The sequence below is a fragment of the Spinacia oleracea genome, chromosome 6, assembly GCF_020520425.1.
Source record: "Spinacia oleracea cultivar Varoflay chromosome 6, BTI_SOV_V1, whole genome shotgun sequence".
NCBI classification, from domain to species: domain Eukaryota; kingdom Viridiplantae; phylum Streptophyta; class Magnoliopsida; order Caryophyllales; family Amaranthaceae; genus Spinacia; species Spinacia oleracea.
Window position 1 is genome coordinate 110,341,957 of NC_079492.1, and position 20,770 is coordinate 110,362,726.

At 36.7% G+C, this 20,770-nt stretch overlaps 1 pseudogene; it reads right to left on the bottom strand.

The window, feature by feature from the left end:
* Positions 1-587: 587 nt before the first annotated feature.
* On the bottom strand, positions 588-3,177 carry LOC130463478 (protein DETOXIFICATION 43-like; annotated as a pseudogene).
* Positions 3,178-20,770: the final 17,593 nt, after the last annotated feature.

The following is a 20,770-nucleotide window of genomic DNA, read 5'->3' on the forward strand; positions in this document are numbered from 1 at the left end:
AATTGGTACTGGCTAATTCCGTCGTAGTTTAGTGACTAAGTGATTTTAGTCGCTAAATTGGTACTAAATGTATTAGTTCCTATGTGGCAACTAAAAAAGTCGGTTGCAAATTAGCCACCTTCTTAATTTATTGGTGACGAAGAATTTTTAAGATAATAATATTTGCAATATATATTACTCTATATAACCCAATGAGTTCTATTTTTTGTTGTAAAAAAATCATTGTATTAAACTCAAAGAAAATGGCGTTTGTACAAGTGAAAACAAACAAACACCTAGCAAACAACACTTTGAAAGCCATAAAGGTGATACAACTCTTAGCAAAGTTAACCATAGTCAACTATGGTAAAAAAAAATGCCTGAGCTCAAACAGAACAGATAAGGTCTTCAACTAAGGTCTTCAACTGCTATGAAAACATATAAGGTCTTCAACAGCTACTATGAATTCCCTACTTCTCTGCAGCTTTAATTTGGCTTACGACGTCTATGGAGTTGCATCCCGGCTCCTGGCTAACCGAGTAAATTAAAAGCTGTTAGCATAGAGCTTCACACCATTTTTGAGAAAGAATACGGATTATTGAATTCAGTTATTCCTCACCATTTTTGAGAAATCGACCTAACTCCAGAGCTTTTAGACCAGGGGGAAACAAATAAACTTCCCTCGTCAACTTCCATAAGAGTATAAATGACATTAAGTACCTATAACACCGAAACAATGTCTGAGACTAACAAAATAAAGTTACAAGACTAAGTATGATAACCAATGCTTTCAATTGCAGCGCGCTTACTTTGAGAGCACATGAGCAATGGCTGCACGCCTGCACCACTCACACCCAAATGACATGCAAAGATAAGAACTGCATCCAGTACAATATTTGCACCATCTGCTGCAACTGTAAAACAAAACTCGGAATGGTAAATAGAAGAGAGCCAGAGTACTTATTCAAATCTACTTCATTAATTACATAATATTTCTACTGTCAAGAGTAGCAATTGATGTTTATAACTATAAGACTTTTTACCTGTAGCGTAAAGGGGAGTTGTCGTATCTTTAAAACCTCGAAAAACACCTTGCATTGCTAAAGAAAGAAGCACAGCTGGAGCACCTAAGGATCTTAGTGTTAAGTACTTAAGAGCTGGTTGTAGCATCGGGGAGTCCTGCAGAATAACCAAACACAGAAAGAACTCAGCAGAAAATCATAGTGATCAATGAGGGTTAATTAAGCAACTGTTTATACGTGGGTGAGAAAACATACTGAACAAGATGATGCTCAAAGAAACTTATTACATGTTTTATACCCATGATTCCTAAAGGCATTTTAGCTCCAAAGAAAAGGAATATGGTTTGACACACACCAAGGAACAATCCAAGAACAAGTGCAGTAGAAGCTGACGGGATATGCCGCTTGTCTCCTCCTACTTTAACCTTCTCAGGACTACTGATTGAGACTTTATTTGTCTTTTGTTGACTTCCATGTAATCTGAAAAATGTCAGAATCATGGAAAGATTATGTTAAAAAAAGTTTGTAGAAGATAAAATGTTAAATATCTGATGTAGCAAGGACCTTCTCTGAGAAGAGAGTCATCTTTCTTAATATTTGTGATAGAACCCTCCTCTAGTTTCCCAAGTACATCATCTTGAGACATCATCTCTTTAGAGTTACCAGTTTCAGCAGATTCCTGCTGATGTTGATTTTCAGCATCTTTGACTTCTGCGTTCATTTTACTCACTGTCTCCTCCTCGGCAACAAAAGAAGTTGTAATGCTAACAAGTGGGTATATAGTAATTTTTGATGCTTGGTTGAATATAGATATGGAAACTCCAACTGCTGCAAGTTCCACCGCGCCTACACACACAATAAACGAGCCAAACATTTGTATGATTGATCGAAAGGTTTCCGTATAGTTTAAAGTATGATGCATTAGCAATTAATGTTGCAGTAAATAGTTAAAGAGAAAGAGAATACAAGGAAAAGAAAGGTGCGGCATACCAATGTGGCCAATAAAAACGGTGTCAATCAGAGAGGCAACAGGAGCAGCAGCTAAAGCCAAAGCTGCACGGAGTTGAAAGCAACAAAATGAATGGCTTTACAAGATAGTTTGCCAAGGATTGTATAATATGGCTTTACAACAATAAAATGACTGATATAATATTTTATGACTTTACAGCAATAAAATGACTTATACCACATGATATGGCTTTACAGCCCCAAATGAATTACATGTATATCTCAAGTCTCAAGTAGGGGAAACTACCATATTTGCTACCAAGTGTCGGTAATGAATTCATATCAAAATTTTAAAATGTTAAACATAGGCTACTACAAAGAGCCTAAACAAGAGGACATTAAAATTTCAACTTATACCACAACAAATATTCAAACTACGCTTTATCAGACAACAACCAGTTGAAGAACATGAGTGAAGATTATGCAGATCAATGCTTCCAGATCAATGGCTATTACTTGAAAAATCCAGATCAAAACAAAATCCTATATTTCTAACTCACGAACTCACTAACTAACTAATAAAATAGGTAAATTTAAATAAAATCAGATACTAAATTTTTAAGTACAAAGCTCATCAATATATATCACTCAAGAATTGGACCTTGGCTATTTCCATAGTTTCTTTGTGACATGATGATAATTAATCAAGAAAAAACACTCCTTCCGTTGTAACAAATAAAAGAAAATATTGAGATATTAAATCAAAGATATGTTCCATATCTTACCTCTGTATCATCCATGTAAATCGCAGATGACGTGATTGAATTTGACATCTTTTTCTTCCCCCTGTTACAAGCCCAAAAGAATATATGTAAAACACCATCAAACAAGCTAATGAGTCAACACAAAACCAACCAATGGTGATACACACTGATACAACCAAGGTTGTATAGAAGCATACCAGAATGTCAGAACCTGCAGAACATATTAACACCAACTGCAAAACAGAAACCTGCAGAACATCATAACAACAACTGCAAAACAGGAGCACTACCACCAGACCAACTTCAACCTACAAAATGCAACAGAATAGCTGGACAGCAGCTCAAACAAAACAAACAAGGCTGCCTGCTTCTTCAACACGCAATTAATAATTCAATAACTCAAAGTTTCTCAACATGTTCACAACTAAAAGTAACCATATCCAAAACATAAATAAATACCGCATAGGACGAAAACCAAAACATAGTTCCTAACACATGAAGGTGCTAAATATAGTCTATTCAGAAATGAAATAATCTAAGCTTGAGATTGTGAAAATTCAGAGAATTTCTTTTGAAGCTCCAAGATCATTTCCTTGTTCCTCTTCTCATCTTTTTCAAGCACTTCTATCTTGTTTAAAGCATCTGAGAGTTTTTGGTTTGTTTCAGTGAGCTCACTAGTTGTAGATTCAAGTTGACCTTTGAGTTGAGAGACAATGCTCGATGAAGGTGTTGATATATCATTGGTAATTGATTTTCCTGGCCTTGTGAAATAGTTTCCAGCACTATTTCCTAATCCAAAAAAAGTTCCTTTCTTTGAATATCCACCAACCGCTTCATAAAATATTTCATCATCTCCCTTAGTCGAGCCACTTGCTTGTGCTGCAGCTTTCTTGGATTGAAAATTATTCTGCCACAAGAATGTTGTACAAGTGACATTATTAGAAGATAAGCCCAAGAGTTATACGTAAATTCATACATTTATATCATTCAAACAACGAAAACAAAATAAGAAATCCGCTAGAACTAAAGATGAAAAGTTCTTATAAGAAGTCTGCTAGTAACATTTAGCCACACAAGAGTACAGAAACTTATTGTATACAAGTAATATATACGGAGTATTTTATTTTCACATCGACCAGGTGTACAGTGCTAAGTAAATGTATTTACCAGGTTATTAACGCTACAAGAGAATGGCTGGTTATACATTTTTGTAGAGTGTTCAAAAGAGGCATTGATCTTCATACTTGAACCAATACCAAACAACAAACTTTCAATACTATGAATTAAAAAAGTATGAAAGAAACACATACCCATATATTTTGTGCCGCCTCACTTGTCATAGTATTGTCCTTTTTTGTATGATTTTTCAAGTACAGATCAGGAGCAGAAAGGATCTTTCCATTCTTTTTCATCTATACATTATATTTACATGTGCATAAAATTTAATTAGACACTCGAAAATAAAATTAAAAAAATTTGGGAACTTACAATAATGACATATATATTATATACCTCTCGTTTAGCTATCTCAGTTGCTGAGACTGATCCCTGACTATGTTTTATACCTTTCTTTTCTCCCTCCAACCTATTTAGAATAGATTGTTGTGATTTCTTCTTAAAATTGTCTGATTCTCGAAGAATTTTAAGCTCACTCCTAACTTCTGCAGACAACCAAGGTATAATTGTGTTGTTTTTTGCCTTGCCGGCCCTAGAGGCCATGCCTTTAAGAGATATTGCAGCTTTCTTCCTAAAATTAACTTCAACTGATGATGCGTGTTTCTTATCCCACGTGTAACTTTGCTGCAAATAAGATATATATTTATACAGATTTCAATGTACAGAAGTAGTTTAAGATATAATCCTGTAATTGCAAGAGAGATTATGAGTGAGTCTAGTAAAGAAGAAGAGTGCTAAAACACACGCAAATACACTAATGCTACATTATAGAGTAGAAGAGCTAAAGAACTTATCTAAACCATATAAATCTGAGCGAGACTCGTATCTTGTAGAGATTCCTGAACTGGACTTATTTGTTCAATTTTGCTACTCTGACATATGAATCTCATTCTCAACTGATTTACAACATGTCACAGTTCAAACAAGAAACTGAAAAAAGAAGCCAAGTTCATTTATCTTCCTGCCTACCCATGAGAATCCCTCAGAAAATCGATCACTAGCTCAGAATAAGAAATAATAAAATTGACTAAAGATTAATGCAGATGCTGATCTTGATCATTCAGAGTTGTCCTCACGTTAAGGATCTTGAAATTTCGGTGAGTATATCTGTCTATATATTGTTTCTTTCACAATTTACTTGTTCATATGCCTGCCAATATTATTTTCTAAACAGAACATTGTGTTTTTTTCCTTCTTTTTTTTGATAATTGACACTAAGCATGTACTGATAATTAGCAGTGAACAACAATAATCATCTAGTATCCTTACGAACTAGAATGCTAGAAATTTTCTTAGCCTGGATGAAAGACTTCTATGATCTTTTATGACAGCAATATTAAGACAGCTCTGAATGCAGTATTATGACAGCTCTGAATGCAATATTATGACAGCATGAATGTCATCTTATTTTGTACGATTTTACCAATATCTACAACTACAATACACTCGTTACAGAGTCACGATTCAATAGTGTAGTGAACACATTCAAAACCTAAATTAAACACAACAGAATTACAAGAGGGGGGATATGGAATATGGTACTTCTCAAATACTTCATTACTTTCCCTGAAACAAAACATGAAGGAAAATTTTCGAATCTGCTAGCTAAAACAAGAGAATCATCTATAGCTAGTTGAGTAATCCCTCTACGTTGGACAGGTGTTTGGAGAGCAAGAACCTGGCCATCAGACCAATCACATAACAAGATAGCCAAAGAAAGCCCTTATTTGTTGAATTACTATAGTTTAGTGGAACTAAGAATGGCCTGCTATCACTATGATAGCAGGACTAGATTAAAGCTTAAGTTAGGACTAATGAAGAATCTAAACTAGATGATGACTGATAAATAGACTAATGCAGATGCTGATAAATAGACTACATTAGTACATAAACTGATAAATAGACTAATGCAGATGATGACTGATGCTTGTTGTGCTGCCGATACAGACATGAAGGTGCTAACAGTGTTGCTGGTGTAGGAGGAGGGAAGGGGAAGGGAAGGGAGGGGAGGGGAGTACCTGAAATGAAAACCACCAGTAGTCTTTAGCATGTTTTTTTGCGTTGGTCCAGCATGTGTATGGTTCATCATAGAAGCTTTGTATGACTTTTGTGATGGTACTTGAAACAGAGTAATGATCAAACCTATTTGCAAGTGATAATTATAAGTTAGAGAAATCATAAATTTAAAGAATTTTAGATAAATGGTAAAAGCAATGCAAGTTGATAAAACCATAATGCATCAGGATCGAGTGTAGGAAGAGTGTCATTTGGGATATCATGATTTTCTTGCTCTTCCATATGTAGCTCTGGATTCTCATCATTAGGCTCATCATTAGGCTCATCATTAGGCTCATCATTAGGCTCGTCGGCTCTCTGGCTAGATGTTCCTCTAAGCCTGAAACGACCTCTTCCTGCAGACATATCTACTAAAACCAAAGATGACTAAATACATATTGATATAATTATTATAATTAGTGGCATCTAACTAACTACTTAAAAAAACTTTCAAAAATATATAGCTAAAGGACATAACAAATAAATAAGATTCAATTATCGAAACTACAAAAGTAAATGAAATAGATTATAATTAGCCAAGCTTCACATTATCGAAAAACTCATATAAGCAATCACGTTTTAATCAAATCAACTATCACTATGAATCCACATCACCACTTGTAGTGCTTAAATCACTTTCATATCCATCTTCTTCATCATCTATGGACATTTCGGAACTGAACTCCTCTTCCTCTTCAATATTATCATTCAAGTCTTCATCCTCTTCCTCTTCAATATTATCATCCAAGTCTTCATCCTCTTCACTCACACCTTCCATTTCATCTTCATTCGTGTGAGCATGGACAAAATCATCCTCATTTAGCTCAGATAATTGTGGTGGGTTCTCATTTCGCTCCTCCTGAAATGCTAATGGGTCCAAAGGAGCATCAACTATTGATCTAGCCTTCATTTGAAACACGGCCCACCATTGATCTCGATCCCTTTTTAAGCTCGGGTATGGTGCAAAATATACTTGTTCTGCTTGATAGGCTAACACAAAAGGGTCATATCTAGGATACTTCTTTGTATGGTTAACCTCGACAAGCTTATATTGCGGATGCACATTTGTACCATTTCCCGAGTCAAACCAGGAACACTTAAACAACATGGCTTTATAACATTGTGTTGGCCCCACATACATCAACTCAATCACCTCCTCAAGTATTCCATAATAGCTCACCTCCTCCAAACTCTTCACACAAACTCCATAATTCATAGTAGACTTATCCTTCCCATATTCATAAGTATGAAAATTATAGCCGTTGACATAATAATGCTTATATTTCTGAACAGCTCTTGATGGACCAATAGCAAGAGTCCTAATTATTCCTTTCTCATTATCGGAACTCAAAACCTACCAAAATATTAAGTACGTTTCAATTTGTGGAGTTAACTAAAAATTAAAAAAAATTAAAAAATACCATGATTTATAAGATTCTGCTTACATATTGCTTGAACCATTCTTGGAATTTATGCTCAAACTTCCTCCACACATCATTAACACTAACACGTGGATTTTGTTTAACCATTTCCTCTTCAAACAACCTGCTTGAAAGAATAATTACTTTAACTTTTAAGGTATTAAGAAGGAATTTCTCTTTCAAGTGAGTTCTTAAGTGAGTTATAATGGTGGTTACCTTTCATAATCTTGTAATAACTCACAATTTGAAAGGATGTAGCCATGGGCCGCACGATAGTCAACATCAACCAAAAAGCTTTTAGTTCCCTTTTTAGAGGTGTGTCCTGTATTGCAAGAGAACAACTCAGGAACATTTACATCCACTTGCCCTTCATCACCTTCATATACATTTCGACACATGTATTGAACCCAAGATACATCGGGCCATACGAGATACTAGAAAGAGTAGGTGCAGTAGCATATCGACTAGCTTTACCAACCGACTTGGAAAAGGTGCATAATGTATTCCACGTGTCGATGTTAAGAAAATATGTTCCTGATCCTAGCCATGTGATTACGCACGAACCCTTGTTATTGCGAAATGATTTGACTTACGAGGAGAAACCAATTGAAATTCTTGAACGAAGAGAAAAGCGACTTAGAAGCAAAGTAATTCCAATGGTTAAAGTCTTGTGGGCCAATCACTTGACATCTGAAGCTACATGGGAAGTCGAAGCGCAAATGAGAGCGAAATATCCCCAGTTATTCGTTTAGAAAAGATAAGATGTATGCATGTTAATATGTTATTTGAATGATTATGTTATAATGTTATTCCGCCATGTTTGTATAGCGAATAGAACGATTAAGTATGAATTATATGATTCTATGAATGGCTAGTTCGACTGAGCTCCAGTTTCGAGGACGAAACTTTTTCTAAGGGGGTAAGAATGTAATACCCCGAAATTCTAAATTCGATTTATTAAAATTGAAAATATTTATTAACTTAATTTCGTTTTAATTAAATTACGAATAATCGAATTTCGTTGTTTTTACGAATTATTTTAAACGATAAATTTATAAACCGAATTATTTATTTTCGTTAACGATAATTTATTTATTTTTAAGGAATTATTTTAATTAAACATTTTTATTTCTGAAAATTAATTACAAATTCTGAATTTTTGCCTAATATTGTGAATTTAATAAAAAAAAAAAAAAAAAATGCCATTGAAAGAGGAAAAAATTCCATTTCTCTTCTTCTTTCTCCTCTCCACGTATGTTACCCACTCCCCTTTCCCTTGAAATTTGTCTACATTCATGCCTTGGAGACCAAGGACTTCTCCTTGTTCATTACTCTACCTATTTACAAAATCAGATTGTTGTCCAATTCAATTCCAAGAAATCAACAGAACACAAATTCAATTCCACCCTCCTTAAAATTCTGTAATTCAAACCACCACCCAACACCACCACTGTCCACAACCATCAACACCACCCCAACCATTCGACCACCACCCGACCACCCACCGTCGACCACCGCATACCCCCATCTCCTCCCCTGCTCTCCTCCTTCGCACGCCCCTGCTCCCTCTCTTTTCTCTCCTTCGATGCGCCACCAGCGCGCAGCCACCACACCAACCCAATCTCCTCACCTGCTCAACCACCTCAACCCCCCGACCACCGTCGCCCCAGCACCACTGCACACACCACCCCTCGTCCCTGCTCTTTCCCCCCCTTCGACACTCCCCTGTTTCCCCCTCCATTTTCTCTTCGCAGCACCACCACACCACGCACCACCACCTCCATCCACCTTCACCACCTAGGCAACCACCTGCTTCCATCGCCGCACCGCCCTGTCGCCGCCCAGAACCACCCACGAAACACCCCCCCTCTCCCATGTCTCTCCTCTCCTTCGCGCCCCTTTCTCCCTCTCTCCTTTCGTTCTGCCACCACAAAAACCCCACCACCCTCACCGCCCTCCGGCGTCGAGCCACCTACACCCAGCCGCCACCTTTCCTCCTCCCTTTCCTCCTCCCTTTCCTCCTCCTCGTGCGTCTCTCTCCCCTCCCCTGCTTGTGACTTCATTTGAAAGAAAAGAAAAGAAATCAGTTTCATTTTGAAACGTGATTTTATTCCCCCTCAAACCTAAATTCAGTTTGGGCCATAATCCCTTTGGGCTTTTGGGTGAGTTGCAATTTTGCCAACTGAATTGCATGTTCAGAAATTCTAATTATTAATTTGCTTGCTTTAATAAATTTTGATAATTTAGTTATTTTCCCAATCAAATTGTTTATTATTTTTCAAGTAGAAATATGTATTTAATTTTCAGGATTTACCAAAATCAATTCACTAGCTTGAATTAATAAAAATGAAATAATATTTTCATGAAAATCGATTCATAAAGCATATATATATATATATATATATATATATATATATATATATATATCTATTTTGATCGAAAATTCGGTTAATAATAATAATATTTCATTAAATTTCGGAATTATGTTTTATTAAAATTCGTTATTTATAAATCCATTACTTATAAAATTTATGATTTATAAAATATTGATTTTATAACTATTTATCGATTTTAGTACTAATTCAATTATTTACTACTTTTAAAGAAATTGGACTCGGAGCTCAGGACGAACGAACCAACGAAAACCCTTAGCAAATCGCGGAAGTGAGGTAATGGCTATTGCTAGTACCCGCAATTCCCTTATAAATGTGATTATGAAATTACAACGTATGATTGATTTATTAAATGAATGTTTTGACATGTTTTATGAATTGCGGGAAATGAAATATGATTTTATTGAATAATTTATTATAATATGATTTGATGGAATTATTCCTTATTTTATGATTGATTATAAAATGCTATGATGATTGATTGAATTTCTTATAAAATGCTGTTTATAAGAAACCAGGAAAGAAAGGATGTTTGATCTTATGATCCAAAGGAATTATGTTACTTCAACTGAAGTAAAAAGACCAAAATGTAAAATTAAACGAAACATGATAAATGAAAGTGAAATTCCTAGTCCGTTGGGCAGTATATGTTCACAGGTTACGATTCTCGGTCATGCATGTACCCATGGGGCATCCGCCCATTGAGCCAAGGCTCTCATGTTTTCGGGCCAAGGCCCCATGTTTATGGACAGCGGTCCATCGTGGAAGACGTTCCACCATGTCATACTTGCCACGACTAGCATGTGCACCCTAAAGTTGAAAATGAATTAAATAAAGGACTTTATTAAATGTTTTACATTATTCCATTCTCCCTGTGTTATTAAATAAAATGAATTGAAATGAATTTACGTTGCTAGAATAGTTCGTTACTGAGTCTTCGGCTCACCGTTATTTTGTTTTCTGTTTTAGGTACCGCTGGGAACGATGGGAACGAGTAGTGGCGAGGATTTCACTTTAATAATTCCCACCTAGTTTATGCCTTAAGTTTTAATAGTTTAATTAAAGACTTTTAGTAATTTATGCACCTTTATTTTGGTAATATTAAAGATTATTATATTAATTTTTTTGGGATTTAATATCTTATGATTGATGTTTGCCTTGTAATTCCCAAGAGGGAGTTACGGCAGGTAATGCCCTGACCAATTAGGTTAATTCCGCTGCTAATTATGCTTTAATTATTGAATTAGAGGTCGGGGTGTTACAGTTTGCATTCCTGGCATATCACGATAACCGGTTTTGTCAGTTTTCTTAAACTGAATGACGACTCTTACATACTAGTAAAAAAGAGGCTAACACCCACAGTTAGTTCCTATTTACTTAATATGCTTGTCACATTCAGAGGGGAAAAGTCGTGCGGGCCGTATACTCTTCTAGAGGCGCTCCATCGTGCTATTTTCGACCCCCTCACATGGAGTATATGCTTCTTAACTCCTCTTTTAGTTATTGCAATTAACATGTAATAACATTTGTTTTGTAGGATGTCTTTTATTTAATTTATTGTTTTATCATATTATCATGCATGTTGCATCATTCTTTATATGCATGGGTACCATTATTTTGCTAATTGAAGACTTGTTAAATGCAATCATTATTAATAAGATAAGCTTTTAATTTTGTTTCTAGCTATATTTTTCTTAATTGAATTCTAAATTAAATTGATCACTGTTAATTAGTTTATATGTTAAATGAACCAACTTAGTTCGTTACTATTAAGACTTTAATTAATGTTCGTAAGCTATGTTGTTGCGTTACCCAACCATTATGCGATCGAATCGGAGTAGAGACGGAAAGTGGGTAGGTTGATACAATATCGGCCAATAATCTTGTCCCCGTATCCATCTTTGGTCCATGACCATTTTGGAGTCAAGTTCTCTTGGAATTTGATAGGAACTTCTGTGTGAATATGTCCTAAAGGATTTATCCCAAAACGTCCATTTCGAATTCCACATAAAAGGTTTATGGATCTATCATAAAGATCCATTGACAAGTCTCTACTTTGGCCCATTCGTTTACCCATTTGCAAACAACTCAAACCTTACATTTTCTTAGTCAAACTCGCCCTCGTGGAGGTAGGGCCGTGTAAAAGGAACCCCTAAATTCACTATGCTTGGTTTATAATACTTTCTCTGTTCTTATTTACATGACACGATTGGGTAACACTATTCACACAACCTGATTTAACTTCCTTTTGTTATTTATACTTAAAAAACATAGTCGTGTGTGGTCTTATTAGATTCGTCTCAATAATTTTTTTTTTAATATCAACTTTTTTTAATTTTTACTTATCCATAATTAAAGATATTAAAATTTGAAATCGTGCATTGGCAAATGTGCCTAAATAATTGTGTCATTTAAAAAAAAAAAAAGAGGAAGTATTAGGCATTTTTACCAGCTACTACATCGCTTCATAATCACTATGCACGATTTACAATATTCATCATTTTTAACTACATTTCTCTACATGATAAAAGAGAGGTAAATCGACGTGGTGATGAAAAATGTCACTCTTTGATTTTCTTTTCTTATAACGTGAATAGCTGAGTATCATGTTTTGTTTAGAAATTGTGCCATACTACGTATAATGGATGTGAATAATGTATAATGAACGTTTACCTTTGATCTTTTATTATTTGTAATCCAAAGAAATTTTTTTGCATGAAATTTATGATAACCGGTCGACAAAAAAAATCTAATTATAGTTGAACATGTACTATCAATTAAATTATTATAATACTATTAACTTTTTAAGAATTTGTGTCATATAATAAATCAGGATATGCATAACAAACGATAACTCTTGATTTAGTATATTTAACAAGGTTGTTTCAAACATTTTATAGGCCCGGTGTTGACTAACAAAATGAGACCCCTAGAGTGGCCCTAGCCACATACTTTTTTATGACGAGCCCTGGCCTATACTTAATCTTAAATATCAAAAACAAATTTTACCACATTCTCATTATCGTAATACTTTTATACGAAGGACGGATAATAATTTATCCGCTCATATTATTGAACTCTTAAGGGCATATTGATTGAAATTTAACTAATCGTAATCAATTATTTCCAAAATCATAAGATTTAGATGATTAAGTTTCCTTATTATTAATATGTTTGCAATAAAAAAAATTATATCGTAATGTAAATGATTGCAATGTCACATTAAAATTTTGTGCAAAATTAAATTTGGATTAAATTTATATATGTAAATGGTGCATCACAATTGATGATGGCGCGAGTTTCAATTTTAGATTGGGTTGACTACAAAGATAAACGTAGATGATTGCCTAATGTTGACCAATGCTGACTAACAAATAGAGATTTGTTGTTGGTAGACGGGTATAAGGATAACATGTACCCACTTTAGTAATGGGGCGAGTTTGAATTGATTTTATTTGAGAACACTCACCCAATCTTAATTACCAGTGTCACTTTTAAATATATTTTTTTATCAATATTATAGCTAATACAATCAATTAAAATACTTTGTAATAAACTTATGTCAATACATTTAAAAGTTAGTTGGAAGAAAAAGTTGATTGTTTATCGAATATAGGGATGTCAGATTGTTAGTGGAACGGATCTTTTGGAAGATCCCCCCGTAGATCCTCTCCAAGTGGGCAGGGATGGAGGAAATTTTGGTGGGTGGTGGGGGTTAAAAATGTATACGGCGTGATTGACGGGGCAAGAATGAATTTTAAATTGGCCCCGCCTGCGTCTCTAATACTTCATCTAATTGATTATGAATATATTAAATAAAATTTACTACTAACTTATATATTATAACACTTTGTTTATTTACTCAATGTAATTACTCTAATTAGACAAACAAATTGTCAAAGACTCTAGAATAGAGTTGTAAATTTCGAAACTCCTTTACTAAAGTTTAGTCTAGGTGTGGGTTTGAGGCGGGTGTAGATACACGCGAGGGGGGTGATGAAGAGGGGATGAATTTTATTTTGTACCTATCGAGACGGGGATTGATAGGGGTGGGTATCGTTCCATCGTAGATGGAAAATGATGGGTATGAGAACTGTAGGGGGGCACGAGTGTGCAGGCCCCGCTTCTCCTAAAAGTCATCTTTAACTTAGTAAAGTAAATGGTGTAGGTAGTTGTTAAGAGATCGTGTAATGAAGTTGATTGGGATATTTAGCGAGTATTAAGTGTGTATTACTATCGAAGTAAAGAGTGATGAGATAACTTTATGATTGACACAAGTGATGAATGAGGATGAAAATAATTTTATCTATGTACTCTTATTTGTTTTAGTTGGTTTGATAAATGAGCAACGATAAGCTTATCAGTAACTACTTTTAATTTGGAGAATATATATAATCTCTATTTGGTTATAATTTCCTAACAGATTTCATACAAATTTATGTATAGATTATAAAAATCGTGCATCACACGGGTACTATAACTAGTTTTTAACTACATTTCTCTACATCGATGTTATTACTACATTGCCTCGTATGCACCATACTCGATTTACAATATTCGACATTTATCAGTACGTTTGTATACACCGTTCCTAAGACTACAATGCCTCATATTTACCATGTTTAATTACACTCCTCCATGCTCGAGAGTGATGGATAGCTCAGTTAGTTAAAGCTTTTATCCCGGTTCCAGGTGATCCTGTGATCGATTTTCATCCCCGCCCTTGTGGCTCATTTGCATCAAAAATCACTCCTCCATGCTGTAGGGTTATGATACATATGATATTACATAAATCATGCGGAGACAACCATTAACCCAGGAATACATATTATTTACACATAATCATATAGCATAATTTAGATGCATACTCTTTGTTGCGTGCCCTCCCTAGCTGCGCCCGAACCGAACAAGAACAAGTCTTTAGGACTCCAAGTGTCGTCCCTCCGTAGATAGTCCACAGCACGTCCGGATCCGCCTTAAGATTGACCAACTAGAATCGCCCTTAAGGTACTAGAATTTTCGGCACTTTTGAGCAAGATGTGTGGCTGAATTTTTCTCTCAAAAACTCACTTTGAATACTTTAAAACTCTTTATAAATTGTGAACCCAGGCCACATATTTATAGGGGTATGGAAAGGGAATTGGAATCCTATTCAGATACAAATTAATTAAACCTAGAATCCTACAAGAACTCTAATTAATTAATTTATCAAATAGAATTAGGAATTTAATCATTAACCGAACTCTGCATGTTTTAGGAATCGTGCATGAACACAAACACTTACGCGCACACACACACGGCAGCCACGATGGGCCGCCCATGCGTGCGTGCGAGCAGCAGCCCACGCAGCGAGGCCTACGCGAGCTACAAGCCCACGCAAGCATCTGCGCGCGCTGCCACGGCCTGCTGGGCCTGGCCTTGCGCTGGGCCTGGCGTGGCCTTGGCTGTTCGTGTGGCGCGCTTGGCTTGCTGGGCGATGGCCTGGCTTCGTGCTGGGCCCTCGTCCGGCAGGCCTCGTCCGATGCTTATTCGTACGATGCGCTTCCGATTAAATTCCCGATTCCGGAATTCATTTCCGATACGAACAATATTTAATATTTTCGATTCCGGAATTAATTTCCGTTTCGAACAAATATTTAATATTTCCGTTTCCGGAATTATTTTCCGATTCCGATAATATTTCCGATTCTGACAATATTTCCGTTTCCGGCAATATTTCCGATTCTGGCAATATTTCCATTTCCAATAATATTTCCCGATACGTACCATGTTTCCGTTTCCGGCAACATCTACGACTTGGATAATATTTATATTTCCGATACGATCCATATTTCCGTTTCCGGCAATATCATCGTTTCCGGAGTATTCATTTCTTGCCTGTGACGATCTCAGCTCCCACTGAAACCAAGATCCGTCGATTCCGAATATCCATAGATGGAGTATTTAATGCCATTAAATACTTGATCCGTTTACGTACTATTTGTGTGACCCTACGGGTTCAGTCAAGAGTAAGCTGTGGATTAATATCATTAATTCCACTTGAACTGAAGCGGCCTCTAGCTAGGCATTCAGCTCACTTGATCTCACTGAATTATTAACTTGTTAATTAATACTGAACCGCATTTATTAGACTTAACATAGAATGCATACTTGGACCAAGGGCATTATTTCCTTCAGTCTCCCACTTGTCCTTAGGGACAAGTGTGCATTTCCTAATTCCTTTGTCGCTCGATGCTTGCTCTTGAACATAAGGTAAGAGTTGTCATCCTTATTATGTCCAGAGGTGTTCCTCGGTTTCAGAGTTCAACTGATCAAATAAACAGATAATCATAGCCTATGATTCATCCGAGCACGGCCATGCATTTCACAGTTTCTAGCTCTCCGAGTGGCCTTGTACAACTTTTAAGCATCTCATCCCGATTTATGGGAGGACAATCCCAATCTTGTGATCTTGAGATTAGACTTCGTTTGATAGGTGATTACCTGAGCGTTGCCTTTATAGCCTCCTTTTACGGTGCGACGGTTGGTCAACGTCAAAGCAACCAGTTCTCAAACAAGTAATCTCAAATCACTCAGGTATTGAGGATTTAGTGTCTAATAATTTTAATGAAATTTTCTTATGACAGATTTTCATCTCTTACAGTAAAGTTTCATAGGTCTTGTCCGATACTAGTCTTCCCAAAGTAAGTATCTATGCAAATGATTATGACATTGCCATGTCCACATAGTTCAAGAAACAGAACTACTAGTCATCTTGCATTCTAATCGTATAACGTTTTCTATGCGTCCAATTTTATAGAAAACTCCGACTAGGGACCATTTTCAACCTTTGACATTCAAGTTCACTTGATAGACATTTCTTAGTCACAGGACTGGTCCTGACAGTCTATCTTGAATATATCGTCAAATTGAAGGGACTCATCATTTAATAAACCACAAATTAAATGGAAAAATGAATTCTTTTCATTTATTGTGAATGATTAACCAATAATGTTTTACAAAGATTTAAACTCTAAAACTTTAAAACATTAAATAGAGACATCAAATCCATTCTCCAATATGCTTGATTCCCATAGCTGCAGTGTGCGAGTTGTGCTTCGCCTGCGGCAGAGGTTTAGTCAATGGATCTGATATGTTGTCATCAGTTCCAATTTTGCTTATCTCGACTTCTTTTCTTTCAACGAACTCTCGTAGAAGGTGAAATCTACGAAGTACATGCTTGACTCTCTGGTGGTGTCTAGGCTCCTTTGCCTGTGCAATAGCTCCGTTATTGTCACAATACAGGGCTATTGGTCCTTTAATGGAGGGGACTACACCAAGTTCACTTATGAACTTCCTTAGCCATATAGCTTCCTTTGCTGCTTCATGTGCAGCAATGTACTCCGCTTCAGTTGTAGAATCCGCAATGGTGCTTTGCTTAGCACTTTTCCAGCTTACTGCTCCTCCATTGAGGCAGAAGACAAACCCAGACTGTGATCTGAAATCATCTTTGTCGGTTTGGAAAATTGCGTCCGTATAGCCTTTAACAATTAATTCATCATCTCCACCATAGACCAGGAAGTCATCTTTGTGCCTTTTCAGGTACTTCAGAATATTCTTGGCAGCAGTCCAATGCGCCTCTCCTGGGTCTGACTGGTATCTGCTCGTAGCACTGAGTGCGTACGCAACATCCGGGCGTGTACATATCATAGCATACATTATTGAACCAATCAATGATGCATATGGAATCCCATTCATTCGTCTACGCTCATCAAGTGTTTTTGGGCACTGATTCTTGCTAGAGTCATTCCATGAGACATGGGTAGGTAGCCTCGCTTGGAGTCCGCCATCTTGAACCTATCAAGCACCTTATTGATATAAGTGCTTTGACTAAGTCCAATCATCCTTTTAGATCTATCTCTGTAAATCTTGATGCCCAATATGTACTGTGCTTCTCCTAGATCCTTCATCGAAAAACATTTCCCAAGCCAAATCTTGACAGAGTTCAACATAGGAATGTCATTTCCGATAAGTAATATGTCGTCGACATATAATACTAGGAAAGCAATTTTGCTCCCACTGACCTTCTTGTATACACAAGATTCGTCTGCGTTCTTGATGAAACCAAAGTCACTGACTGCTTCATCAAAACGTATATTCCAGCTCCTGGATGCCTGCTTCAATCCGTAGATTGACTTCTTTAGCTTGCATACCTTTTTAGCATTCTTTGGATCCTCAAAACCTTCAGGCTGTGTCATAAACACAGTTTCTGTTAAAACGCCGTTTAAGAAAGCAGTTTTGACATCCATCTGCCATATTTCGTAATCGTAATATGCAGCGATTGCTAACATTATCCGAATAGATTTTAGCATTGCAACTGGTGAAAAGGTTTCATCGTAGTCCACACCGTGGACTTGCCTGTAACCTTTTGCAACCAATCTAGCTTTGAAAACTTCAAGTTTCCCATCCTTGTCCTTTTTCAGTTTGAAAACCCATTTGCTTCCAATGGCTTGGTAGCCATCTGGCAAATCGACCAAATCCCATACTTGGTTTTCAGACATGGAGTCTAATTCAGATTGCATGGCTTCTTGCCATTGCTTGGAGCTAGGGCTCGTCATAGCTTGTTTGTAAGTCGCAGGTTTATCACTTTCAAGTAATAGAACGTCATAGCTCTCGTTCGTCAAAATACCTAAGTACCTTTCTGGTTGAGATCTATATCTTTGCGATCTACGCGGGGTAACATTTCTAGATTGACCATGATTCTCACCAGATTCTTCTAAAGATCTCTGAGTTTCATCCTGAATGTCATCTTGAGCATTCTCTAGAGTTTGTTGTTCGACTCGAATTTCTTCGAGGTCTACTTTTCTCCCACTTGTCATTTTGGAAATGTGATCTTTCTCCAAAAAGACACCATCTCGAGCAACAAACACCTTGTTCTCAGATGTATTGTAGAAGTAATACCCCTTTGTTTCCTTTGGATAGCCCACAAGGATACATTTGTCAGATTTTGGATGAAGTTTGTCTGAAATTAATCGTTTGACGTATACTTCACATCCCCAAATCTTAAGAAAAGACACATTTGGAGGCTTTCCAAACCATAATTCGTATGGAGTCTTTTCGACAGCTTTAGACGGAGCTCTATTTATAGTGAGTGCAGCTGTATTTAGTGCATGTCCCCAAAATTCTAATGGAAGTTCGGCCTGACCCATCATTGACCTGACCATGTCTAGCAAGGTTCTGTTCCTCCGTTCCGACACACCATTCCATTGTGGTGTTCCAGGAGGAGTCAATTCTGATAGAATTCCACATTCTTTCAGATGGTCATCAAATTCATAGCTCAGATATTCACCGCCTCTATCAGACCGCAGTGCCTTAATCTTCTTGCCTAATTGATTCTCTACTTCACTCTGAAATTCCTTGAATTTGTCAAAGGATTCAGACTTATGCTTCATTAGGTAGACATAACCATACCTACTGAAGTCATCAGTGAAAGTGATAAAGTAGCTGAAACCACCTCTAGCATTTGTACTCATTGGTCCACATACATCTGTATGGATTAAACCCAATAGTTCATTTGCTCTTTCTCCAACTTTAGAGAAAGGTTGCTTTGTCATTTTGCCAAGTAAACATGATTCGTATTTACCATAATCCTCTAAGTCAAATGGTTCTAGAATTCCTTCCTTTTGAAGTCTTTCTAAGCGTTTCAAGTTTATATGGCCTAATCGACAATGCCACAGATAGGTGAGATCTGAATCATCCTTTTTGGCCTTTTTGGTATTTATGTTATATACTTGTTTGTCGTGATCTAATAAATAAAGTCCATTGACTAATCTAGCAGATCCATAAAACATCTCTTTAAAATAAAACGAACAACTATTGTCTTTTATTAAAAAGGAAAATCCCTTAGCATCTAAGCAAGAAACTGAAATGATGTTTTTAGTAAGACTTGGAACATGGAAACATTCTTCCAGTTCCAAAACTAGCCCGGAGGGCAACGACAAATAGTAAGTTCCTACAGCTAATGCAGCAATCCGTGCTCCATTTCCCACTCGTAGGTCGACTTCACCCTTGCTTAACTTTCTACTTCTTCTTAGTCCCTGTGGATTGGAACATAAGTGTGAGCCACAACCTGTATCTAATACCCAAGAAGTTGAATTAGCAAGTATACAGTCTATAACGAAAATACCTGAAGATGGAACGACTGTTCCGTTCTTCTGATCTTCCTTTAGCTTTGGACATTCTCTTTTGTAATGGCCTATTCCATCACAATAAAGACAGCTTGATGTGGACTTGTCCTGCTTTGATTTAGCATTGCCCTTGGACTTTCCACCTTTCTTGAACGGTCTCTTTCTAGCCTTGAGTAAATCTTTGGCTTCACAGTCCAGTATTATTTCAGCCTTTCTGACAAGGTGAACAAATTCTGCAACTGTTTCTTCTCTTGGTTCACTTAGGTATAGTTGCTTGAAGCGACCAAACCCACTGTGTAGTGAATTGAGCAAGACAGAGACTGCCATCCTTTCGCTTATTAGTGTTCCTAGTAGACTTAGGCGATCAAAATATGAACACATAAGATCCACATGGAACCTCAGTGGGACGCCTACCCTCTGTTTAGTGCGAAGGAGCTGAACATGTGTTTCTTGGACCTCCATCCTATAACACCTGTTGGGAGAACTAACCTTTAGACCAGACATTGATTCAATCAACTCATGGACGTTCAGGTCCCTGTCCTCCGTACTTCCACGACAGATATCCCTCAGATTCTTGATGAGCGTAAAAGGTTCATAGGCTACAAACCTTTTTGCCCAATCATCAGGGATATTGTTCAGCATGAGACTCATAACCTTTTTGAGATCCGCATCCCAGGCGTAAAATCTCTCAGGGGTCATGTCTCTGGCATAGTAGCTTGGCATGGGATGTGACAGTACATACTCAAGTCCATTGAGTTTGACTATTTCAACTAGCTTAGCTTCCCATTCAAGAAAATTTGTCAGGTTCAGCTTGACCATAAGCTCAGAACCCATGATGATGTTTTG